Source organism: Pleurodeles waltl, chromosome 8 (assembly GCF_031143425.1).
Source record: "Pleurodeles waltl isolate 20211129_DDA chromosome 8, aPleWal1.hap1.20221129, whole genome shotgun sequence".
In the NCBI taxonomy this organism is placed as follows: Eukaryota; Metazoa; Chordata; class Amphibia; order Caudata; family Salamandridae; genus Pleurodeles; species Pleurodeles waltl.
In genome coordinates, this window is record NC_090447.1 from 1517372584 (window position 1) to 1517399736 (window position 27153).

Consider the following 27153-nt stretch of genomic DNA (forward strand, 5'->3'; position numbering starts at 1 on the left):
GGCATGTATCGCGAGCTACCAAAAAAATAATAATAAAACAGATCTGTCGGTTTACTACAGGAAGGGTAACACAATCGCTTCAGGACCTTAGGGATTTTTCACTAGCCTCTGTAGTTATTCCATCTTTCTCGGTCCCCACGTTCGCAAGCAAATCTGACCCGCAGACTGCTCTCAACTTGTCAGTGATCTATTCTAGTGCACTTTAGAATTTTGTCAAAGCCCGAAGTCGAAGTTTTCTTTCACTCCCTTAACACACGCACCGACTCGTTGACTACGCCCGATCAACCTATTAAACCGACCAGACCACAACATAAAACAAGTGTCTCATACACTTTTCAACATACTCCGGAGTCTCTTGACCTCGCAGGGCCCGTCTCAACAACAACAACCACGTGGACCTTTTTCTGCACAAAGCGCCACATGCACATGAAGTTCGACGACTTCCCTACTCTCACACTCGGAGTCGCACCTCCGCTATTTTCTATGAAGTTCGACGACTTCCCTACTCCTACACTCGGAGTCGCACCTCCGCTATTCTCTAAAATCCTCGCAACCTTTTCACACAATCTGCGGCAATAAGCTGTGCAAGCGCAAAATCCTAACTTCACTCATACCATCACTAGTACCGCCAACGCTGATCTCACACCTCCATTCTCTTCATTCGCAAGCTCCGAGATCCCGGGAAAGTCGCGGTGGACTTAGCCCATCATCATTTTCTCAATCTGTTTTACCAAAGAAAATCTAATTCAACTTCTCGAGTGGGATCTCAAAAGTCGAAACCGTTAATTCAACACCATGTATGTCTCGAGTGGGGTCCCAAAAGTCTAAACCGTCCTCTGCTACCATCTACTGATAGAGCGTTCCGTACTAATAATTTACCTGTACTTGGACGCTCTTTCGGCCGATGAATCTTTTGGCTAAGTGGGACTCTCTTCACCCGAGATCAGTCAATTTAATCAAATCAATAATCAATAACGAACATAAGAAATGCCCTGATCAACATAACACTTAACAATTAATCCAGAATACATTTCGGCGAACCATGACCTTTCGGTCATGAATAACCACACCAGTTTATTCAAAGTTAATGAATTTATTTCCCTATATTAACAAAGCTAGCACAATATAGATGTGTCTCAACACCAAATGATAAACGTAAATGAACATTAATAGCTGTCCATAACGACGAAACAGGTGCAATCTATGCAGCATTTGAATAACAAGGCATTCGATGATAGCAATGCAAATCACTAAAACTATAATCTGTAATGAGCTAATTGCATACATTTAGTCAGCATAACAAGGTCTCAAATTGCATCGTGCAACAAAAGGAATCCTCATCTAACCTCAAATTAGCATCGGCATGTGGGACTTCATGCAAAAACAATTTAGCAACATTAATTTAGAAAAACTCCTAACTAGGGCTCTTATCAAAAATCAGCAGTTGGTTACCTAAAAGAAACACAATGCAATTGTACAATTTCCTTTCATATTTACCAATTACAATCAGCATTCAAGGAAGTCTTCGTCTCACATGTTTCTCGATCAGCATGGGACGGGGCAAAGGGGCAGGGGTGGACGGGGCAATTGCCTCACGGCGGCAAGATAAACTACTACTTCATGCGAAGGGATCAAAGTTAAAGTCTCTAGGGCAAGAATCATTTAAAGTCTCTTTCTCTCGATTAGAGAAAGCATCAAAGTCTCTTTCAAAATGGCGTCGCAGCAAGGTGGGCCATAATAGCTGCAATGTCCTGCAAGTGAAGTTTTGCGCTTGCACAGCTTATTGCCGCAGGGTGTGTGAAAAGGTTGCGAGGATTTTTTTTCTTTTAGAGGATAGCGGAGGTGCGACTCCGAGTGTAGAAGTAGAGAAGTCGTCGAACTTCATAGAAATAGCGGAGGTGCGACTCCGAGGGTGAGAGTAGGGAAGTCGTCGAACTTCATGTGCGTGTGGCGCTTTGTGCATAAAAAGGTCCACGTGGTTGTTGTTGTTGAGACGGGCCCTGCGAGGTCAAGAGACTCCGGAGTATGTTGTTTTATGTTGTGGTCTGGGCGGTTTAGTAGGTTGATCGGGCGTGGTCAACGAGTCGGTACGTGTGTAAGGGAGTGAAAGAAACTTCGACTTCGGGCTTTGACAAGATTCTAAGTGCACTAGAACAGATCATTGACAAGTGGAGAGTAGGTCTGCGGGTCAGATTTGCTTGCGAACGTGGGGACCGAGAAAGATGGAATAACTGCCGAGGCTAGTGAAAAATCCCTAAGGTCCTGAAGCGATTGTGTTACCCTTCCTGTAGTAAACCGACAGATCTGTTTTAGTTTTTGGTAGCTCGCGATACATGCAAGAAGTTGTTACGAGAGGAGCTGAGTGAAGGATGACTAGCCGCGAGGCTTTGTCAGCCGCAGTGTGTGTGAGGTCACTAGGAGGCGCGCTGGGATAGGTTGGTTGCAGAGAAGGGTCGCGCACGGATTGGACGCAGTCCGTGGGACTCGATTGGAAGGGGAAAGGCAAGCGAAGAGTATTCCGGGAATTAAAGTCACCTATTGATTACAAACTTTGTGAAATAAAAAACGAGAAAATGAAATTCTTTAAAGCATTTAGGAGTGCGATGAAGGGGGAGTCTTACATTAAAGCGAGCGTAGGAGAGGAGACGCCGCCCGAGGGCACACCAGCTTACATTGTAATGGAAGAGAAGGGGGTAGCTCCGTGTCTTTGGCTAAAGCAATGGCACAAACTGACAGAGAAACATGGGAGCGTAGCGTTCCCGATACATGGGACATTCAATATAAGGATCCTAGAGAATTTGAGATTCACGATGTACGACATGAAGGTGCCTCCAAGGCCAGCCCAGTTTGAGGCTCTAGCGATTTGGGAACTAATGGCCAGGCAGCAACAGCAGAAGAAGTTTGAGACCAGGATGAGAAAGGTAGAAAAGACACTAGCGGATGCTAGGTGGGATAATGCACAGAAGGTGTGGAGGTCAGATGTATTGCAGGGGATAAAATTGTTTCCCGCAATTACTAAGGAAGAAGGGGAGGCAGGTAAGAAAGCTACCTGTAAGACAGACAGGAAGTGTTCCAAGAATAGAGAGGACGAGGAAAAGTTGAGAAGAGAAGAGGAGTTAGAGGATGAGGAGTTAATAATGCAATTGCTGAACGACCGTCCACCACCTTATGCGGAGAATGGACAAGGTCCAAGTACCAGTTCTGCCCCTCCGGCACCGGTCGGAACAGTGAAACCCAGAGTTCAGGAGCGTCATCGGGATCTAAGGACCCGAGTTTATTGTTCACCCCGCAGATACCGCAGGTTAGGAGAATATGTCCAGATGTGCCCATGTTGAAACCAGCAGAAAATTATCAGCCGCAGATGCCAGGGTACTACAGCAGTGACAACAGTGGAGGAATGATTCTAGAACAAACCGTAACGGGAGTACAGAATGGTCACAACCAGACATTGGCACAAGCTGAATCAACTCAGTTTTTGATGCCCCAAAAGCAGATGCAGGGGGGAAACGCACATGCTCAAATGACGGGGAGTCAGATGGGCATGCCGGCAATGATGACCCATGGTGTGGGAATGAACATGCCTCAGAACATGGGAAATGGACAAAACCCAGATGCGATATCACTACCCATTACTGTAGGTCCACCGGTACCTTTGTATAGTCAGCCTAACTTAGGTCTGAGCGGTCAGGGATCAATGCTGCAGAATGGGACCGAAAGGAGGTGCATAGAAAACACTCCAGGGATAACTCCGATAGCGGCTCAGCCAAATGGATCTGGGTCCTTGATGGAGTTTAGTCCCATGTGTGCTCAGTCAACACTGGTGAGGTCGAGCCCCCCCCTGATAATACCTCTAACATCGAACACTGAAAAGTTGCCGCAACCATCAATGGCAGTCGATGTGAACGCTACACTGATGGGGGTGAATGCACAACAGCTGACACAGTGGTTCAACAGTTTGAATTCCACCCAGGGCTCAGCCAGTGGGAAAGGAGAAGATTATCTGAATAGGATGAGGTTAAACATGGAAGCACAAGAATTGGTGGAAGGGACTATGGGTGTGAATAGGTTAGAGTCCTACTCGGAAGAGGAGCTGAGGTATCTATGTCCAAAGATTACGAAGGAAGTGAACAAGGTACATAAAAGCTTGCAGGAAATAGCTGACAAAAACGGGGTTGACATAGACAAGACAAAACACTTGAGCAGGAGCTACAGGTTGGATATTGGGACCACAGATTTTGAACACATGAGGTCAGCAGGCATGAAGGCACACCTTAGAGAATTGTTGCAGAGTGCACAAGTGTGGAGGTGTTTAGACAAGTGGGAAAGCAGGTGGGTAAAGAGAAAGGAAAAGAGGAGGGACAGCGCTACAGAGCACAATGAGAAAAGACCACAGAGCAGTGATACAGTAACTATGTTTCCAATGAGGGAGACAGCAGGGGGAAAATTAATACATGTACCATGGCACAGAAGTGACATTCAGTCTTTTACGGATGATTTTCCCAAACTGAGAGAGAAACAGATTGAATGGTATCAACAGACTGACAGGTTTGTGAAGCTTGCAAAATGTCTCTGGGAAGACCTGAACACTCTCTTTGAGATTGTGGTTCCGGCAGATTTGTGGGAAGATTGCAAAAGAGCTGTAGGTTGGCCGACAAGTGAACCAGAGAGAGACAGGGATACGGGTGCACCATCACCTATGGTGATGAGCTTGTACTATAAGGTGATTGAGCATTTGAAGACGAAGGTTGCCGCGAAAAATGTGGATTGGCAGAAGATCGATCGAACTGCCCAAGAGGCTAAAGAGTCGATTCATAGTTACTATGAGAGGTTGTTGAAGGCATTTAAGAACTACAGTGGCACGGAAACAATAGAGGCGAAGGACATGCTCCATTTTGTGTTTAGATTTGTGGAAGGGCTGAGGCCAGAGATAAGTCAGATGATAAAGTCGCATTTGATTTGCTGGCAGTCTAAACCGATTGACGAAGTCTTGAATTATGCGAAATACTGTAGCGACGAAATTGAAGTGAAACAGAAAAAGTTGAAAGTGAAGGTGATGATGATGCAGCTTAAGGCAGCTCAGACAGGTTTGCAAGGTCTGCAAGGGTTGCAAGGGTTCCAACAGCAGATACCGCAACCGCAGCCGCAGTTACAGGGAAACACAGCGTTTCAGCCACAGGCCAGAGGCAGAGGCAGAGGAGGTTTTGTGAATAATGGTCCGGATTTGAACACTGTTGTGAATGGTGTGCAGGCAATGAAGAAGGTGATACCGTGTCACGCGTGCGGAATAGAAGGTCATTGGAAACGCGAGTGCCCGATGGTGGTGCAGGAAGGTGCAGGTGCAGGTGTAGGTGTTGGTCAGCAAAACAATGATGTCAATGCATTTCAGACAATGAGGGGACCGAAAATGAGAGGTCCAAACCCAAATTTTCAGACCATAAATCAATTGCAGGGATTGCAACCTATGCAGCCGCAGCAGATGCAGATGCCTCGTATGCAGATGACGCAAATGCAGCCAATGCAACAGCAGTTACCCATGGTACCTAATCAGCAAATGCAAATACCCTTGGCACCAATGAGTCAGCAGCAAGTGACGGTTCCTCCACAGGTCTCGGGTCAGGTAATGAGTACAAATGGCACCGTGCAACAGTTCCCACTACACAGTGAAAGTGGAATAAACAATGTATGGGAGAGTGAAAGTTCAGAAGAAGAAGGAGATTGTGTGCTTGCAGCATCCTTGGAAGTTGATCAAAAGGGTCCGTACGTGGAGGGAAGAGTAATGGGTCATCGTGTCTCATTCTTGGTTGACACGGGAGCCACACGTTCAACTGTTAAGAGCAGTGAAGTACCAAATTTGCCACTCTCAGGGAGGACAGTTCAAGTGGTGGGAGTAGCAAACAGACATCTGACGAACCCAATAACAGATCCGGTACCAGTCAGCATCGGTAACTATCAAGGGGTACATCAGTTTGTGGTATGTGACTCAAGCCCGATAGCACTATTAGGGAGAGACCTATTGTGCAAATTGGGTTGTTCGATCATGTGTTCGAACGAAGGAATAACAATACAGACGAGCAGTGATGGGGAAGAAGAGGACAGTGTAGAGGGGGATGAGATGGAAACTGTAGATGAAGAGTATCCTCTGATTTGTCTCTTCCCGATGATAACTGAAGAAGATATTCCAGCTGAATTACGGGAAACAGTCGGAAAGGAAGTGTGGGATATGACAGGGAAAGAGGTGGGATTGATGAAAGGAGTGGAACCAGTGAAAGTGACTGTAAAGCCCAATGCAATCTTTCCCCAGACCCCACAATACCACATGGCACAAGACACCCTCATGAAAGTTGCTCAACTTATTGACGAATTTGTAAAACAGGGAGTACTGAAAGAAGTGTTAAGCAGTCCATGTAATTCACCAATAATGGGACTAATAAAGCCGAGTGGAAAGGTCCGACTCGTGCAGGACTTGAGGAAAATAAATGACATCATAGTCAAATGCTGCCCAGTAGTACCGAATCCAGCTGTGATAATGTTCCAGGTCCCTTGCGATGCTGAGTGGTTCTCAGTCATCGATTTGTCACAAGCATTCTTCTCGGTGCCTCTTCATGAGGACAGCCAATTTCTCTTTTGTTTCAAATTCCTAGACAGAGTGTACAGTTGGTGTCGAATTCCTCAAGGGTTTTCTGAGTCACCGTCAATCTTCAATCAGATTCTAAAGAAAGATTTGGAAGCATTAGAATTGCCATTCGAGTCAACCCTAGTACAGTACATTGATGACTTACTGGTTGCATCAAAGACAGAAAGTGGCTGCACAGCCGATACCATTGCTCTGTTGAATCATTTGGGAAGGAATGGACATAAAGTGTCTCCTTCCAAATTGCAGTTCTGTCAGAAGAAAGTGAAATACTTGGGTCACCAGATAGAGAAGGGGTCACGGAGAATAATGAAGGAAAGAATAACGAGTATACTTCAAATGAGTCCACCAAAGACAAGGAGGGAGGTGAGGAAGTTTTTGGGAATGGTGGGTTATTGTCGCCAGTGGATTCCCAACTTCTCGACTCTAGCAAAGCCTTTACTGAAATTGACCCAGAAGGATGCCTTGGATCAAATTGAGCTGAAGGGAGATGAGATGGATGCTTTTGTTGAACTCAAAGAATGCATGTGCAGGGCTCCAGCTTTAGGTATGCCTGACTACACAAAGCCTTTCACATTGTTTTGCCATGAACGTGATGCATGTTCTCTGTCTGTCTTGACTCAAGCCCATGGTGGCGTAAACAGACCAGTAGCGTATTTTTCAGCTACTTTGGATCCGGTCGCAGCAGCACTCCCAGGGTGTTTGCGCGCCGTTGCAGCAGTTGGTATCAGCCTCACTCAGAGGGAAGGAATAGTGATGGGACACCCAGTAACAGTCATGGTCCCTCACTCAGTTGAGATACTTTTGACCCGCTCCCGAACGCAGCACATGACTGGAGCTAGACTCACAAGGTATGAAACGATAATTCTGGGCTCACCGAATGTGCAGCTGAAAAGGTGCACTACGTTGAATCCAGCAACCTTGCTCCCTGGAGAAAATGCCGAAATTGAGAACGCTGAAGACGTCGAGCATGACTGCCTTCAGGTGACTGAATTTTGCACAAAACCTCGACCGGACATTAAGGATACTAAGCTTGATGAAAATGACCAAATTCTTTTTGTTGATGGTTCATGTCTAAGAGACGGGATGGGGATTTTGAAAGCAGGATATGCTGTATGTACTGTAACAGGGGTCTTGGAAGCGGGATGGCTTCAAGGAGTCTATTCTGCACAAGTAGCAGAACTTGTAGCCCTTACCAGAGCATGTCAACTGTCTGCATTGATGAAAGTCACCATTTACACTGATAGTCAATACGGGTTTGGGATTGTGCATGACTTTGGACAACTATGGTCACAGAGAGGTTTCCTGACTTCTTCAGGATCCCCAGTGAAAAACGGGGAGAGAATAAGGGAATTGTTACACGCCATTCAAGTGCCAGCCGAAGTTGCAGTGGTAAAGTGCAGTGCTCACACGAAAGGACAGGACTATGTTTCTCTGGGAAATGCGTATGCGGATCAAGTCGCGAGATTTTGTGCCTTGAACTGTATATTACTCAGGGACGAATGGAATTCAATAAGTGAGCCAGAACTAGAACCAGCTGAAGCATTTGACTTGAAGGTCGTAGATACAATAGATGAATTAAAAGCATTACAAAATAATGTCAGGGAGGATGAAAGAGATTCCTGGATTAAATCACAATGTATAAAGAGACCAGACGAGTTATGGGTTTCAAATGAGGGAAAATTTGTTTTGCCAAACAGTCTCTTATCACAGCTTGCGCGGTTCTATCATGGGCAGGCTCACCTAGGGAGAGATGCCATGATAAGATTGTTCAAAACTGATTGGTTTAACCCCAGATTTCGTCAAGCTGCAGAAGCAGTTTGCCATCGATGTGTCACTTGCCAGCAGATGAACCCAGGAAAGGGAACAGTTGTGAACGCGAGCCACATTGGTATGGCAAGCGGGCCTTTTAGTCGTACGCAGATGGACTTCATTGAGATGCCTGTGCATGGAGGTCTGAAGTATGTGTTGGTGATTGTGTGCATTTTTAGTCATTGGATTGAGGCATACCCCACACGTAGAAATGACAGCCTTACAGTTGCAAAGCTATTGTTGAGAGAGTTAATACCACGTTTCGGATTCCCGATCTCTTTAGAATCAGATAGGGGAAGTCACTTCAATAACGAGGTGATAAAGTTACTTTGCGAAGCGCTGAACATTGAGCAAAAACTACATTGTAGCTATCGCCCTGAAGCCTCAGGACTGGTGGAGCAAATGAATGGTACACTGAAATCAAGAATGGCGAAAATATGTGCAACGACAAATTTGAAATGGCCTGACGCATTGCCCTTAGTGCTAATGTCAATGAGAAACACCCCTGATAGAAAGACTGGATTGTCTCCGCACGAAATTCTCATGGGCAGGGCTATGAGACTTCCTGCAGTTCCCGCAAACGCGCTTTTGAATATTACAGATGATATGGTGTTAGACTACTGCAAGGGTCTGGCTGACGTGGTTCGCTCTTTCTCTCACCAGGTGGAAGCGACCACCTTGCCACCGATCCAAGGTCCAGGACACGCACTGAAAGCAGGTGACTGGGTCGTGGTAAAGAAGCACGTGAGAAAGTCGTGTCTGGAACCCCGTTGGAAAGGCCCTTTCCAAGTGATCCTGACGACAACTACCGCTGTGAAGTGTGCGGGGGTTCCCAACTGGATTCACGCCAGTCACACAAAGAAGGTGTTGTGTCCCACAGATGAGGAAGTTGAAGCGCTAAAACTGCCAGTGCCTGACAAAACAGTGCTGTGTGCTGAGACAGAGCAAAACCGAACTGAAAGCGAACAGGCAGAAACGGGAGAGAGGGAGATATTCTCTGAGGACGAAGAGACCAATTCGCTTGGGGGAGACCAAGGAGAAAGTTCAGACAGCGACGAAGCAGCTGAAGGTGACAAAGAACCTGAAGCAGCTGAGGGTAGCAAAGAGCCTGAAGCAGCTGAAGGTGACAAAGAACCTGAAGCAGCTGAAAGTGATAAAGAGCCTGACGAAAGTAACGGTGACGAAGGGCTCGAAAAAGGTGAAAAAGCAGGAGAGCCTGATCAGAGGAGGGCTTTCCCAGAAGCAGACGATAGAGAAAAAGAAAAGGAGAACGTGATTGATTCCCCAGAAGGAGGGGACAAGGCAGAACAGGACGAAAAAGTTCAAGCCTCCACAGAAAAGATCGCAGGTCCATCAAATGGACACGGTGCAAAGAGGAGACTAAGTATATCACCAATAAAAGAAAGGACTAAAGAAAGTTTGAACGACGGAGAAAGGCCAAAAGTGAAAGAGAAAAGAAAGGAAGTGACTGTTGTGGAACAATCCTCAAGTGAAGAAAAAGACTTGACAAAAGAGGAAAGTACCAGCGAAGCAGAATCAAAAAGAGAAGCAAAATTGAAAAGGAAAAGGATACCAAACAGGAGATATTCCGGTCCTGAATGGGCATATGTAGTCAATGACGATTGGACTGACGAGTTTGTATCTCTAAGCATCGAGAACGAAGAAGAAGAAGAAATACCAATAGAAAAGAAAAGTTTTATGGACTCTGTCGATTGAAAGGGTAATAAATGATATTGCTTGCTACAATATAACGTGAAACAAACAACCAGCTGAGACATTGCTAAACCGGATGAGACTTGCTGAACTGATAAAGACTGAGTTATTGCCGAATTGAGACAAATGCTGCTAACCGATAAGTGACTGGCCTCCTGAAGAAGACGGTGTGAACATTGTGCTCGTTCAGCTTTGTAACTGAATTGCTAGATAGTTTCATTTACAAGTGCTTCTAGCTCTCTGATTCTATACAGATCATGACGCAAAACAATAGAAAGAAATATTGTAAATATGTGTGTATAGGCTTGATAATTGCATGTGTACTAATAATAATGGCAATTGTGCTTGGAATACATGGTAAGACTGAGAATGAGAGAATTGATGCTTCTACTCTTGCTCCTGTTACTGTCACCGAACTAACCGCATTGAAAAGACTAGCATTGGATGAGAGGCTCTTGCACGATAAGAAAGAGCTTTCGTATATCGTTTTCTATCGCTTGCTAACAGAATATGTTGAGACTATGGATGCAAAGGATTGTTATGTGTGTACACAGATACCGACATCAGTGAAGGAAGGGGTGACATATCACCACATGCCTCTTACATACGGGATTACATGTAGTATAGTAATGTCTAGATTTTATGGTCAAACTAACATACAGTATTTTTACTCAAATTATGATGTTACCTTTGCATATGTTCCTATAATAGCGCAGCTAAGCCAGATTGCTAAAGATTGGGACGCTAAAATAATGAGGGAATTTTTCGAGCCAATGCAACCTTTTGAAACGGCTCACGCTCATAGGGAAAACCTTACCTGCTCGCTCTCTGCAATAGAAATAAGCTTTTTAGATCGCACAGATGATAGAAGGGCACAAATGAATGCGAAATTAGAAAAGGAGTTACATAAGAGGACTTCAGTAGATAATTATGATTTTGCTGCAATAAAGACACAAGGGAAAATAGCTTTAGATGCTTGGCATGTAGGGAAATTTTGTATATATCGAGGTGAATCTTATTATGACAACATTTTTGTAGGAGCGAGTGAGTGTAAACATACGTTTATCTTTAAGGCCAAATGGACATTCATGATGGACGGACTTGACCCTGTCATTCCAGGTGTATATTACATTTGTGGGTATAATGCCTATTATCGTCTTCCAAAGGGATGGTGGGGGAGATGTTATTTGGGTATAGTGTTCCCAAAGGTTTATCAACTGGATGACCTATCGATGATTCAAAAGACATCTGGATCCCATCGTATCCAGAAAAGAGAGACCGCAGCTGCTGTGGTAGGAGATATATTTGGAGCCATGATTCCTTCGTTGGGAGTCGTGTTGAATTCCATCAAAATAAGAAAGTTGTCTACTATAGTGGATAACATGTTGACGAAGTTTTCAGGTGCTATAATCCTGATAGATGCTGAACTTGCAGCGGAAAGAGCTATGACTCTTCAAAATAGGCTTGCTTTAGACATTCTTTTAGCAAAGGATGGTGGCGTTTGCAAAATGCTTGGTACACGACACTGTTGTACATATATTCCTGACAATAGTGTGAAAATTAAAACTATGCTTGCTAATCTAACAAAAGAGAGTGCAGATTTGAAGGAATTGAAAGAACCAGGAGTGTGGGAGAAGGTTGGAAAAGGTATTGTTTCAGTGGGACATTGGATTGGGGGAATTTGGAATGGAATATTGTTAAAAATAATAGAGGGAATTTTAATAGTGATAATTTGCATATTTGGAATTTGGGGAATAAAAAGGGGAATAATAATGATTATGGAAAGAATTAAGAGAAGAAAAGAAGAGAAAATTATGAGAAGAATACAAAGCGCAAACTAGGGGAACTAAAAGGAAAAGAGAGCTGACAGAATTTTAATGGAATAAAATTTGTGGGCATGGTTTGGTGTGATGACAAGTAGTCATCAGAGGAGGGATTGATGAAGCAGAAAATGAAGGTTTTACATTTATTAACACGTAAACGTAGTGTGAAATAATCATGTGTGACTTTAACCGAACTAATAAAGATTGTACGGGGACAAAATGTGCCCTCAGAGTAGTTTGCCAACATTTATAAGCGTGCTTTATATAACGTGGTGTATTAGAATTGCACTAATCCGACATAATCGTAAACGTGTGCTATGATTTGCTTGTTTGAAATGTTTTAGCTTAGCATTACTTTAGTGCAGGCTTCGGCCTAGTGGCCTGGTCTCACGGTTTAGATGCTCGTATTTTTCCAATGTGCTATTAACGTGTACTTTTGCTTGAAGCTGTACTTTTCCACTGAGACCGTTCACATGCTTATCTTAAGGTTTCGTGCCAGCCTGGCATATTTTCTCTTTACTCCAAGGTCGATCTGCAGGTGCGGACAATGGAAGCTCTGAAAGTGAGTTAATTGGTATAAAATGTTGCAACTTGCGTACCCATCTCCAAGGATAATGTATGCTTAAGTAAAAGCTTGAGAACTGTCGTTTTTGATTGGACAATTTGAAGCTAACCTATGAACCCTCCAATGGAAGACCCTACTGGATTTGAACTGTTGTATATAAAACCCAGGTGCACGAGAGGAAAGCAGCCATTATTGGACATCCCGCCATTTTGTAGACTTTGCAGCTATTATGGCCCACTTTGCTGCGACGCCATTTTGAAAGAGACTTTGATTCTTTCTCTAATCGAGAGAAAGAGACTTTAGATGATTCTTGCCCTAGAGACTTTAACTTTGATTTAATCCCTTGCATGAAGTAGTAGTTTTACCTTGCCGCCGTGAGGCAATTGCCCCGTCCACCCCTGCCCCTTTTGCCCCGTCCCATGCTGATCGAGAAACGGTACCTGTGAGACGAAGACTTCCTTGATTGCTGATCGTAATTGGTAAATATGAAAGGAAAATTGTAAAATTGCATTGTGTTTCTTTTAGGTAACCAACTGCTGATTTTGATAAGAGCCCTAGTTAGGAGTTTTTCTAAATTAATGTTGCTAAATTGTTTTTGCATGAAGTCCCACATGCCGATGCTAATTTGAGGTTAGACGAGGATTCCATATGTCGCACGATGCAATTTGAGATCTTGTTATGCTGACTAAATGTATGCAATTAGTTCGCTACAGATTATCGTATTAGTGATTTGCATTGCTATTATCGAATGCCTTGTGATTCAAATGCTACATAGATTGCACCTGTTTCGCCGTTATGGACAGCTATTAATGTCCATATATGTTTATCATTTGGTGTTGAGACACATCTATATTGTGCTAGCTTTGTTAATATAGGGAAATAAAATTCACTAACTTTGAATAAACTGGTGTGGTTATTCCTGACTGAAAGGTCAGGGTTCGCCAAAATGTATTCTGGATTAATTGTCAAGTGTTATGTTGATCAAGGTATTGCTTATGTTCGTTATTAATTATTGATTTAAGGAAGTTGACCGATATAGAGTACAGAGAGTCCCACTTAGTCAAAAGATTCATCGGCCTAAAGAGCGTCCGAACACAGGTAAAATTATTAGTACAGACCGCTCTATCACTTCTGAGTCTTTGGCGAAACCCGGGATTGCACCAGGGACCTTTAGATCTTCAGTCTAACGCTCTCCCAACTGAGCTATTTCGGCCAGTTGTCACAGAATACCTTCCTGATGATTCTTAATCATTGTAGGCAACAAGTGGGCAACTGATCAATCACTAGGAGGGTACATCTATGTGTTAAAGTATGCTGTATCCTTCTGCAGCTAACTGGGCACAATTAGTCAATTTATTTTTTATTGCGCAAGCTAGGTATTTCTTTTTTTCTAAACGCTAAATAGGCTAGCAATCTAATACACAGAAATGTGTGGCATGAGGAAGCAAGCTATATCATCTGACACTTTGGTCCAAGGTTAGATGGAAAATGATGCAGGCTACAGTTTACCCTAAAATCGAGATAGAAACGGCAAATAATGGAAGTCAAAGCTGAAGGCAAGAGAGGTGGAATCCTTTTTTAAAGGAAGATAGAAAACACGTACTGTCTTGTACTGATGGTATGTCAATTAGGTTGATGAAAGGTTTTATTAATTAAATAAAACGTCACCGGAAGCTGACTCCAAAAAAGAAACTTGCCTGACGAACTAGCTGCTCAGTCTTTGACCAAACCAAGGATTTAACCAGGGACCCTTAGATCTAAAGTTTGACGTCCTCGCAACTGAGCTCTTTCAGCCGTTTTTTTCACAGTGCCTTCTTTATTATTGTTAATCATTGTAGACAAGAAATATAAGTCGCAATCATTCACTGTGAGGGTACAGCTATGTGTTACACTTTGCTGTATCCTTCTGTAGCTAACTGGGGGCAATTACTCCTTTACTTTTTTGCTACGCGAGGTAGGTACTTCTTTTTTTCTAAACTCTGAATAGGCTACCACTCTCATAAACAGAAATGTGTGGCATGACCAAGCAAGCTATATCATCTGACAGTTTGGCTCATGGGAAAATGGAAGATGACGCCGCCTACGGTTTACATCAAAATCAAGATAGAAACGGGAAATAATGGAAGTCAAAGCTGAAGGCAAGAGAGGTGGAAGCCATTTTGAAAGGAAGATAGAAAATAAGTTCTCTTTTGTACCGATGGCATGTCGATCAGGTTGATGCAAGTTTTTATCAATGAAATAAAATGTCACTTGAGAGTGACTCCAAGAAAGAAACATGCCTAACAAGCTGAGTGCTTGGTCTTTGGCACAACCCAGGATTGAACCAAGGACCTTTTTTATCTTTAGTCTAACATTATCCTAACTGAGATATTTTAGCCAGGTGTCATGAAAAGCTTTCCGTATCATTTTTAATCATTGTAGACAAGACACAGAAGTCTAAATCATTCACTGTGAGGGTACAGCTATGTCTTAAACTTTGCTATATCCTTCTGCAGTTAACTGGGTGTAATTAGGGAATTCGTTTTTTATTGTGCAAGCTAGGTATTTCTTTTTTTCTAAACTCTAAATAGGCTAGCAATCTAATGCACAGAAATGTGTGGCATGAGTAAGCAAGCTATTTCATCCGACACTTTGGTTCATGGAAAGATGGAGACTGATGCAGACTGCGGTTTACCTAAAAATCAAGATAGAAACAGTAAATAATGGAAGTCAAAGCTGAAGGCAAGAGAGGTGGAATCCATTTTGAAAGGAAGATAGAAAACAAGTCCTGTCTTGTACTGATGGTATGTCAATTAGGTTGATGAAAGGTTTTATCAATTAAATAAAACGTCACCAGAAGCTGAATCCAAGAAAGAAACACGCCTAACAAGCTGTCTTCTGAGTTTTGCCGAAACCCGGGATTGAACCAGGGACTTTTAGATCTTCAGTCTAACGCTCTCCCAACTGAGCTATTTCAGCCAGTTATTTCACAGGTCCCTCTGTATTCTTCTTAATCATTGTAGACAAGACAGACACCTCGAAATCATTCACTTTGAGGGTACAGCTATGTCTTAAACTTCCGGTATCCTTCTGCAGCTAACTGGGTGAAATTACTCATTTACTTTTTTGGTGCGCAACCTAGGTACTTTTTTTTTATTCCAAACTCTGAATAGGCACACAAATGTGTGGGATGAGTAAGCAAGCTATATCATCTGACAGCTTGGTTCATGGGAAAATGGAAGATGATGCAGCCTAAGCTTTACATTAAAATCAAGATAGAAACTGGAAATAATGGAAGTCAAAGCTGAAGGCAAGAGAGGTGGAAGCCATTTTGAAAGGAAGATAGAACGCAAGTGCTGTGCTCTACTGATGGTATGTCGATCAGGTTATTGAAAGGTTTCATCTATGAACTAAAATGTCTACTGAAGCTGACTCCAAGAGAGAACTACACCTAATTAGCTAGGTGCTCAGTGCTTGCCGAAACCTGAGATTGAACCAGAGACCTTTAGATCTTCAGTCTAACGCTCTCCCAACTGAGCTATTTCGGCCAGTTGTCAGAGATTACCTTCCTGATGATTCTTAATCATTGTAGGCAACAAGTGGGCATCTGATCAATCACTAGGAGGGTACATCTATGTGTTAAAGTATGCTGTATCCTTCTGCAGCTAACTGGGCACAATTAGTCAATTTATTTTTTATTGCGCAAGCTAGGTATTTCTTTTTTTCTAAACGCTAAATAGGCTAGCAATCTAATACACAGAAATGTGTGGCATGAGGAAGCAAGCTATATCATCTGACAATTTGGTCCAAAGTTAGATGGAAAATGATGCAGGCTACAGTTTACCCTAAAATCGAGATAGAAACGGCAAATAATGGAAGTCAAAGCTGAAGGCAAGAGAGGTGGAATCCATTTTGAAAGGAAGATAGAAAACAGGTACTGTCTTGTACTGATGGTATGTCAATTAGGTTGATGAAAGGTTTTATTAATTAAATAAAACGTCCCCGGAAGCTGACTCCAAGAAAGAAACACGCCTAACAAGCTGTCTTCTGAGTCTTTGCCGAAACCCGGGATTGAACCAGGGACCTTTAGATCTTCAGTCTAACGCTCTCCCAACTGAGCTATTTCGGCCACTTATTGCGCAGGTTCCTCCGTATTTTTCTTAATCATTGTAGACAAGACATACACCCCGAAATCATTCACTTTGAGGGTACAGCTATGTCTTAAACTTCCGGTATCCTTCTGCAGCTAACTGGGTGCAATTACTCATTTACTTTTTTGGTGCGCAACCTAGGTACTTCTTTTATTCCAAACTCTGAATAGGCACACACATGTGTGGGATGAGTAAGCAAGCTATATCATCTGACAGCTTGGTTCATGGGAAAATGGAAGATGATGCAGCCTAAGCTTTACATTAAAATCAAGATAGAAACTGGAAATAATGGAAGTCAAAGCTGAAGGCAACAGAGGTGGAAGCCATTTTGAAAGGAAGATAGAACGCAAGTGCTGTGCTCTACTGATGGTATGTTGATCAGGTTATTAAAAGGTTTCATCTATGAACTAAAATGTCTACTGAAGCTGACTCCAAGAGAGAACTACACCTAATTAGCTAGGTGCTCAGTCCTTGCCAAAAACCGGGATTGAACCAGGGACCTTTAGATCTTCAATCTAACGCTCTCCCAACTGAGCTATTTCGGCCACTTATTTCACAGGTCCCTCCGTATTCTTCTTAATCATTGTAGACAAGACATACACCTCGAAATCATTCACTTTGAGGGTACAGCTATGTCTTAAACTTCCGGTATCCTTCTGCAGCTAACTGGGTGCAATTACTCATTTACTTTTTTGGTGCGCAACCTAGGTACTTCTTTTATTCCAAACTCTGAATAGGCACACAAATGTGTGGGATGAGTAAGCAAGCTATATCATCTGACAGCTTGGTTCATGGGAAAATGTAAGATGATGCAGCCTAAGGTTTACATTAAAATCAAGATAGAAACTGGAAATAATGGAAGTCAAAGCTGAAGGCAAGAGAGGTGGAAGCCATTTTGAAAGGAAGATAGAACGCAAGCGCTGTGCTCTACTGATGGTATGTCGAACAGGTTATTAAAAGGTTTCATCTATGAACTAAAATGTCTACTGAAGCTGACTCCAAGAGAGAACTACACCTAATTAGCTAGGTGCTCAGTCCTTGCCAAAACCCAGGATTGAACCAGAGAGCTTTAGATCTTCAGTTTAACGCTCACCCAAATGAGCTATTTCGGCCAGTTGTCAGAGAATATCTTCCTGATGATTCTTAATCATTGCAGGCAACAAGTGGGCATCTGATCAATCACTAGGAGGGTACATCTATGTGTTAAAGTATGCTGTATCCTTCTGCAGCTAACTGGGCACAATTAGTCAATTTCTTTTTTATTGCGCAAGCTAGGTATTTCTTTTTTTCTAAACGCTAAATAGGCTAGCAATCTAATACACAGAAATGTGTGGCATGAGGAAGCAAGCTACATCATCTGACACTTTGGTCCAAGGTTAGATGGAAAATGATGCAGGCTACAGTTTACCCTAAAATCGAGATAGAAACGGCAAATAATGGAAGTCAAAGCTGAAGGCAAGAGAGGTGGAATCCATTTTCAAAGGAAGATAGAAAACACGTACTGTCTTGAACTGATGGTATGTCAATTAGGTTGATGAAAGGTTTTATTAATTAAATAAAACGTCACCGGAAGCTGACTCCAAAAAAGAAACTTGCCTGACGAACTAGCTGCTCAGTCTTTGACCAAACCAAGGATTTAACCAGGGACCCTTAGATCTAAAGTTTGACGTCCTCGCAACTGAGCTCTTTCAGCCCGTTTTTTCACAGTGCCTTCCTTATTATTGTTAATCATTGTAGACAAGAAATATAAGTCGCAATCATTCACTGTGAGGGTACAGCTATGTGTTACACTTTGCTGTATCCTTCTGTAGCTAACTGGGGGCAATTACTCCTTTACTTTTTTGCTACGCGAGCTAGGTACTACTTTTTTTCTAAACTCTGAATAGGCTACCACTCTCATAAACAGAAATGTGTGGCATGACTAAGCAAGCTATATCATCTGACAGTTTGGCTCATGGGAAAATGGAAGATGACGCCGGCTACGGTTTACATTAAAATCAAGATAGAAACGGGAAATAATGGAAGTCAAAGCTGAAGGCAAGAGAGGTGGAAGCCATTTTGAAAGGAAGATAGCAAATAAGTGCTCTTTTGTACCGATGGCATGTCGATCAGGTTGATGCAAGTTTTTATCAATGAAATAAAATGTCACTTGAGAGTGACTCCAAGAAAGAAACATGCCTAACAAGCTGAGTGCTTGGTCTTTGGCACAACCCAAGATTGAACCAAGGACCTTTTTTATCTTTAGTCTAACATTCTCCCAACTGAGATATTTTAGCCAGGTGTCATGAAAAGCTTTCCGTATCATTTTTAATCATTGTAGACAAGACACAGAAGTCTAAATCATTCACTGTGAGGGTACAGCTATGTCTTAAACTTTGTTGTATCCTTCTCCAGTTAACTGGGTGTAATTAGGGAATTCGTTTTTTATTGTGCAAGCTAGGTATTTCTTTTTTTCTAAACTCTAAATAGGCTAGCAATCTAATGCACAGAAATGTGTGGCATGAGTAAGCAAGCTATTTCATCCGACACTTTGGTTCAAGGGAAGATGGAGACTGATGCAGACTGCGGGTTACCTAAAAATCAAGACAGAAACAGTAAATAATGGAAGCCAAAGCTGAAGGCAAGAGAGGTGGAATCCATTTTGAAAGGAAGATAGAAAACAAGTACTGTCTTGTTCTGATGGTATGTCAATTAGGTTGATGAAAGGTTTTATCAATTAAATAAAACGTCACCAGAAGCTGAATCCAAGAAAGAAACACGCCTAACAAGCTGTCTTCTGAGTCTTTGCCGAAACCCGGGATTGAACCAGGGACCTTTAGATCTTCAGTCTAACGCTCTCCCAACTGAGCTATTTCGGCCAGTTATTTCACAGGTCCCTCCGTTTTCTTCTTAATCATTGTAGACAAGACATACACCTCGAAATCATTCACTTTGAGGGTACAGCTATGTTTTTAACTTCCGGTATCCTTCTGCAGCTAACTGGGTGCATTTACTCATTTACTTTTTTGGTGCGCAACCTAGGTACTTCTTTTATTCCAAACTCTGAATAGGCACACAAATGTGTGGGATGAGTAAGCAAGCTATATCATCTGACAGCTTGGTTCATGGGAAAATAGAAGATGATGCAGCCTAAGCTTTACATTAAAATCAAGATAGAAACTAAAAATAATGGAAGTCAAAGCTGAAGGCAAGAGAGGTGGAAGCCATTTTGAAAGGAAGATAGAACGCAAGTGCTGTGCTCTACTGATGGTATGTCGATCAGGTTATTGAAAGGTTTCATCTATGAACTAAAATGTCTACTGAAGCTGACTCCAAGAGAGAACTACACCTAACTAGCTAGGTGCTCAGTCCTTGCCGAAACCAGGGATTGAACCAGGGACCTTTACATGTTCAGTCTAACGCTCTCCCAACTGAGCTATTTCGGCCAGTTGTCAGAGAATACCTTCCTGATGATTCTTAATCATTGTAGGCAACAAGTGGGCATCTGATCAATCACTAGGAGGGTACATCTATGTGTTAAAGTATGCTGTGTCCTTCTGCAGTTAACTGGGCACAATTAGTCAATTTATTTTTTATTGCGCAAGCTAGGTATTTCTTTTTTTCTAAACGCTAAATAGGCTAGCAATCTAATACAAAGAAAAGTGTGGCATGAGGAAGCAAGCTATATCATCTGACACTTTGGTCCAAGGTTAGATGGAAAATGATGCAGGCTACAGTTTACCCTAAAATCGAGATAGAAACGGCAAATAATGGAAGTCAAAGCTGAAGGCAAGAGAGGTGGAATCCATTTTCAAAGAAAGATAGAAAACACGTACTGTCTTGTACTGATGGTGTGTCAATTAGGTTGATGAAAGGTTTTATTAATTAAATAAAACGTCACCGGAAGCTGACTCCAAAAAAGAAACTTGCCTGACGAACTAGCTGCTCAGTCTTTGACCAAACCAAGGATTTAACCAGGGACCCTTAGATCTAAAGTTTGACGTCCTCGCAACTGAGCTCTTTCAGCCCGTTTTTTCACAGTGCCTTCCTTATTATTGTTAATCATTGTAGACAAGAAATATAAGTCGCAATCATTCACTGTGAGGGTACAGCTATGTGTTACACTTTGCTGTATCCTTCTGTAGCTAACTGGGGGCAATTACTCCTTTACTTTTTTGCTACGCGAGGTAGGTACTTCTTTTTTTCTAAACTCTGAATAGGCTACCACTCTCATAAACAGAAATGTGTGGCATGACCAAGCAAGCTATATCATCTGACAGTTTGGCTCATGGGAAAATGGAAGATGACGCCGGCTACGGTTTACATTAAAATCAAGATAGAAACGGGAAATAATGGAAGTCAAAGCTGAAGGCAAGAGAGGTGGAAGCCATTTTGAAAGGAAGATAGAAAATAAGTTCTCTTTTGTACCGATGGCATGTCGATCAGGTTGATGCAAGTTTTTATCAATGAAATAAAATGTCACTTGAGAGTGACTCCAAGAAAGAAACATGCCTAACAAGCTGAGTGCTTGGTCTTTGGCACAACCCAGGATTGAACCAAGGACCTTTTTTATCTTTAGTCTAACATTATCCTAACTGAGATATTTTAGCCAGGTGTCATGAAAAGCTTTCCGTATCATTTTTAATCATTGTAGACAAGACACAGAAGTCTAAATCATTCACTGTGAGGGTACAGCTATGTCTTAAACTTTGCTGTATCCTTCTCCAGTTAACTGGGTGTAATTAGGGAATTTGTTTTTTATTGTGCAAGCTAGGTATTTCTTTTTTTCTAAACGCTAAATAGGCTAGCAATCTAATACACAGAAATGTGTGGCATGAGGAAGCAAGCTATATCATCTGACACTTTGGTCCAAGGTTAGATGGAAAATGATGCAGGCTACAGTTTACCCTAAAATCGAGATAGAAACGGCAAATAATGGAAGTCAAAGCTGAAGGCAAGAGAGGTGGAATCCATTTTCAAAGGAAGATAGAAAACACGTACTGTCTTGTACTGATGGTATGTCAATTAGGTTGATGAAAGGTTTTATCAATTAAATAAAAAGTCACCAGAAGCTGAATCCAAGAAAGAAACACACCTAACAAGCTGTCTTCTGAGTTTTGTCGAAACCCGGGATTGAACCAGGGACCTTTAGATCTTCAGTCTAACGCTCTCCAAACTGAGCTATTTCGGCCACTTTTTCACAGGTCCCTCCGTATTCTTCTTAATCATTGTAGACAAGACATACACCCCGGAATCATTCACTTTGAGGGTACAGCTATGTCTTAAACTTCCGGTATCCTTCTGCAGCTAACTGGGTGCAATTACTCATTTACTTTTTTGGTGCGCAACCTAGGTACTTCTTTTATTCCAAACTCTGAATAGGCACACACATGTGTGGGATGAGTAAGCAAGCTATATCATCTGACAGCTTGGTTCATGGGAAAATGGAAGATGATGCAGCCTAAGCTTTACATGAAAATCAAGATAGAAACTGGAAATAATGGAAGTCAAAGCTGAAGGCAAGAGAGGTGGAAGCCATTTTGAAAGGAAGATAGAACGCAAGTGCTGTGCTCTACTGATGGTATGTCGATCAGGTTATTAAAAGGTTTCATCTATGAACTAAAATGTCTACTGAAGCTGACTCCAAGCGAGAACTACACCTAATTAGCTAGGTGCTCAGTCCTTGCCGAAACCCGGGATTGAACCAGGGACCTTTAGATCTTCAGTCTAACGCTCTCCCAACTGAGCTATTTCGGCCAGTTGTCAGAGAATACCTTCCTGATGATTCTTAATCATTGTAGGTGATAGAGCGTTCCGTACTAATAATTTACCTGTACTTGGACGCTCTTTCGGCCGATGAATCTTTTGGCTAAGTGGGACTCTCTTCACCCGAGATCAGTCAATTTAATCAAATCAATAATCAATAACGAACATAAGCAATGCCCTGATCAACATAACACTTAACAATTAATCCAGAATACATTTCGGCGAACCATGACCTTTCGGTCATGAATAACCACACCAGTTTATTCAAAGTTAATGAATTTATTTTCCTATATTAACAAAGCTAGCACAATATAGATGTGTCTCAACACCAAATGATAAACGTAAATGAACATTAATAGCTGTCCATAACGACGAAACAGGTGCAATCTATGCAGCATTTGAATAACAAGGCATTCAATGATAGCAATGCAAATCACTAAAACTATAATCTGTAATGAGCTAATTGCATACATTTAGTCAGCATAACAAGGTCTCAAATTGCATCGTGCAACAAAAGGAATCCTCATCTAACCTCAAATTAGCATCGGCATGTGGGACTTCATGCAAAAACAATTTAGCAACATTAATTTAGAAAAACTCCTAACTAGGGCTCTTATCAAAAATCAGCAGTTGGTTACCTAAAAGAAACACAATGCAATTGTACAATTTCCTTTCATATTTACCAATTACAATCAGCATTCAAGGAAGTCTTCGTCTCACAGGTACCGTTTCTCGATCAGCATGGAACGGGGCAAAGGGGCAGGGGTGGACGGGGCAATTGCCTCACGGCGGCAAGATAAACTACTACTTCATGCGAAGGGATCAAAGTTAAATTCTCTAGGGCAAGAATTATTTAAAGTCTCTTTCTCTCGATTAGAGAAAGCATCAAAGTCTCTTTCAAAATGGCGTCGCAGCAAGGTGGGCCATAATAGCTGCAATGTCCTGCAAAATGGCGGGATGTCCAATAATGGCCACTTTCCTCTTGTGCACCTGGTTTAAATAGACAACAGTTCAAATCCAGTAGGGTCTTCCATTGGAGGGTTCATAGGTTGGCTTCAAATTGTCCAATCAAAAACAACAGTTCTCAAGCTTTTACTTAAGCATACATTAACCTTGGAGACGGGTACTCAAGTTGCAACATTTTATACCAATTAACTCACTTTCAGAGCTTCCATTGTCCGCACCTGCAGATTGACCTTGGAGCAAAGAGAAAAATGCCAGGCTGGCACGAAACCTTAAGATAAGCATGTGAACGATCTCAGTGGAAAAGTACAGCTTCAAGCAAAAATACACGTTTATTAGCACATTGGAAAAATACGAGCATCTAAATCGTGAGACAAGGCAACTAGGCCGAAGCCTGCACTAAAGTTATGCTAAGCTAAAACATTTCAAACAAGCAAATCATAGCACACGTTTACGATTATGTCGGATTAGTGCACTTCTAATACATCACGTTATATAAAGCACGCTTATAAATGTTGGCAAACTACTCTGAGGGCACATTTTGTCCCCGTACAATCTTTATTAGTTCGATTAAAGTCACACTCGATTATTGCAGCACTACGTTTATGCGCTAATAAATGTAAAACCTTCATTTCTGCGTCATCAATCCCTCCTCTGATGACTACTTGTCATCACACAAACTACTGCCACAAATTTTATTCCATTAAAATTCTGTCAGTTCTCTTTTCCTTTTAGTTCCCCTAGTTTTCGCTTTGTATTCTTCTGCCATCCTTTTCATCATTTTCTCTTCCTTCCTTCTTTTAATTCTTGCCATAATCATTATTATTCCCCTTTTTATTCCCCAAATTCCAAATATACAAATCAGTACTATTAATATTCCCTGTATTATTTTTAGTAATATTCCATTCCAAATGCCACCAAGCCAATTTCCCACTGAAGCAAGTCCTTTTCCAACCTTCTCCCACACTCCTGGTTCTTTCAATTCCTTCAAGTCTGCACTCTCCTTTGTTAGATTAGCAAGCATAGTTTTAATTTTCACACTGTTGTCTGGAATATACGTGCAACAGTGGCGCGCACCAAGCATTTTGCAAACGCCGCCATCCTTTGCTAAAAGAATGTCTAAGGCAAGCCTATTTTGAAGAGTCATAGATCTTTCCGCTGCAAGTTCAGCATCTATCAGGATTATAGCACCTGAAAACTTTGTCAACATGTTATCCACTATAGTAGACAACTTTCTTATTTTGATGGAATTCAACACAACTCCCAATGAAGGAATCATGGCTCCAAATATATCTCCTATCACAGCAGCTGCGGTCTCTCTTTTCTGGATACGATGGGATCCAGATGTCTTTTGAATCATCGATAGGTCATCCAGCTGATAAACCTTTGGGAACACTATACCCAAATAACATCTCCCCCACCATCCCTTTGGAAGACGATAATAGGCATTATACCCACAAATGTAATATACACCTGGAATGACAGGGTCAAGTCCGTTCATCATGAATGTCCATTTGGCCTTAAAGATAAACGTATGTTTACACTCACTCGCTCCTACGAAAATGTTATCATAATAAGATTATGATCTGTATAGAATCAGAGAGCTAGAAGCACCTATAAAGAAACTATTTAGCAATTCAGTTACAAAGCTGAACGAGCGCAATGTTCACACAGTTTTCTTCAAGAGGCCAGTCACTTATCGGTTAGCAGCATTTGTCTCAATTCGGCAATAACTCAGTCTTTTATCAGTTCAGCAAGTGTCTTATCCGGTTTAGCAATGTCTCAGCTGGTTGTATCACGTTAGATTGTAGCAAGCAATATCATTTATTACCCTTTCAATCGACAGAGTCCATAAAACTTTTCTTTTCTATTGGTATCTCTTCTTCTTCGTTCTCGAGGCTAAGAGATAAAAATTCGTCAGTCCAATCGTCATTGACTACATATGCCCATTCTGGACCGGAATATCTCCTGTTTTGTATCCTTTTCCTTTTCAATTTTGCTTCTCTTTTCGATTCTGCCTCACTGGTACTTTCCTCTTTGGCCAAGTCTTTTCCTTCACTTGAAGATGGTACCACGACAGACACTTCCTTTCTTTTCTCTTTCACTTTTGGCCTTTCTCTGTCGTTCAAATTTTCTCTATCTCTTAGTTTTATTGGTGATATACTTAGTCTCCTCTTTGCACCGTGTCCATTTGATGGACCTGCGATCTTTTCTGTGGAAGCTTGAACTGTTTCGTTCTGTTCTGCCTTGTCCCCTCCTTCTGGGGAATCAATCACGTTCTCTTTTTCTTTTTCTGTATCGTCTGCTTCTGGGAAAGCCCTCCTCTGATCAGGCTCTCCTGCTTTTTCACCTCTTTCGAGCCCTTCGTCACCGTTACTTTCGTCAGGCTCTTTATCACTTTCAGATGCTTCAGGTTCTTTGTCACCTTCAGCTGCTTCAGGCTCTTTGCTACCCTCAGCTGCTTCAGGTTCTTTGTCACCTTCCGCTGCTTCGTCGCTGTCTGAGGTTTCTCCTTGGTCTTCCCCAAGTGAGTCGGTTGCTTCGTCCTCAGAGAATATTTCTCTCTCTCCTGTTTCTGCCTGTTCGCTTTCAGTTCGGTTTTGCTCTGTCTCAGCGCTTAGCACTGTTTTATCAGGCACTGGCAGTTTCAGCGCTTCAACTTCCTCATCTGTGGGACACAACACTTTTTTTGTGTGACTGGGGTGAAACCAGTTGAGAAACTCCCGCACACTTCACAGCGGTAGTTGTCGTCAGGATCACTTGGAAAGGGCCTTTCCAACGGGGTTCCAGACACGACTTCCTCACATGCTTCTTTATCACGACCCAGTCACCTGCTTTCAGTGTGTGTCCTGGACCTTGGATCGGTGGCAAGGTGGTCGCTTCCACCTGGTGAGAGAAAGAGCGAACCACGTCAGCCAGACCTTTGCAGTAGTCTAACACTATATCATCTGTAATATTCAAAAGCGCGTTTGCGGGAACTGCAGGAAGTCTCATGGCCCTGCCCATGAGAATTTTGTGCGGGGACAATCCAGTCTTTCTGTCAGGGGTGTTTCTCATTGACATTAACACCAAAGGCAATGCGTCAGGCCATTTCAAATTTGTCGATGCACATATTTTCGCCATTCTTGATTTCAGTGTACCATTCATCTGCTCCACCAGTCCTGAAGCTTCTGGGCGATAGCTACAATGCAGTTTTTGCTCAATGTTCAGCGCTGCGCAAAGTAACTTTATCACCTCGTTATTGAAGTGACTTCCTCTATCTGATTTTAAAGAGATCGGGAATCCGAAACGTGGTATTAGCTCCCTCAACAATAGTTTTGCAACTGTAAGGCTGTCATTTCTACGTGTGGGGTATGCTTCAATCCAGTGACTAAAAATGCACACAGTCACCAACACATACTTCAGACCTCCATGCACAGGCATCTCAATGAAGTCCATCTGCATTCTGCTGAACGGGCCACTCGCCCTACCAATGTGGCTCGCGTTCACAACCGTTCCCTTCCCTGGGTTCATCTGCTGACAAATGACACATCGATGGCAAACTGCTTCTGCAGCTTGACGAAATCTGGGGTTAAACCAATCAGTTTTGAACAATCTTATCATGGCATCTCTCCCGAGGTGAGCCTGCCCATGATAGAACCGCACAAGCTGTGATAAGAGACTATTTGGCAAAACAAATTTTCCCTCATTTGAAACCCATAACTCATCTGGTCTTTTTATACATTGTGATTTAATCCAGGAATCTCTTTCATCCTCCCTGACGTTATTCTG

At 42.3% G+C, this 27153-nt stretch overlaps 3 non-coding genes across 3 annotated transcripts; all 3 read right to left on the reverse strand.

Moving 5' to 3' along the window:
- Window positions 1-16579: 16579 nt before the first annotated feature.
- On the reverse strand, window positions 16580-16652 carry TRNAF-GAA (transfer RNA phenylalanine (anticodon GAA)). Its single transcript has one exon. It is a non-coding gene; the product is annotated as a tRNA-Phe (tRNA).
- Window positions 16653-19459: 2807 nt separating this feature from the next.
- Window positions 19460-19532, reverse strand: TRNAF-GAA (transfer RNA phenylalanine (anticodon GAA)). Its single transcript has one exon. It is a non-coding gene; the product is annotated as a tRNA-Phe (tRNA).
- A 2805-nt stretch (window positions 19533-22337) lies between these two features.
- Window positions 22338-22410, reverse strand: TRNAF-GAA (transfer RNA phenylalanine (anticodon GAA)). Its single transcript has one exon. It is a non-coding gene; the product is annotated as a tRNA-Phe (tRNA).
- Between the last annotated feature and the right edge of the window lie 4743 nt (window positions 22411-27153).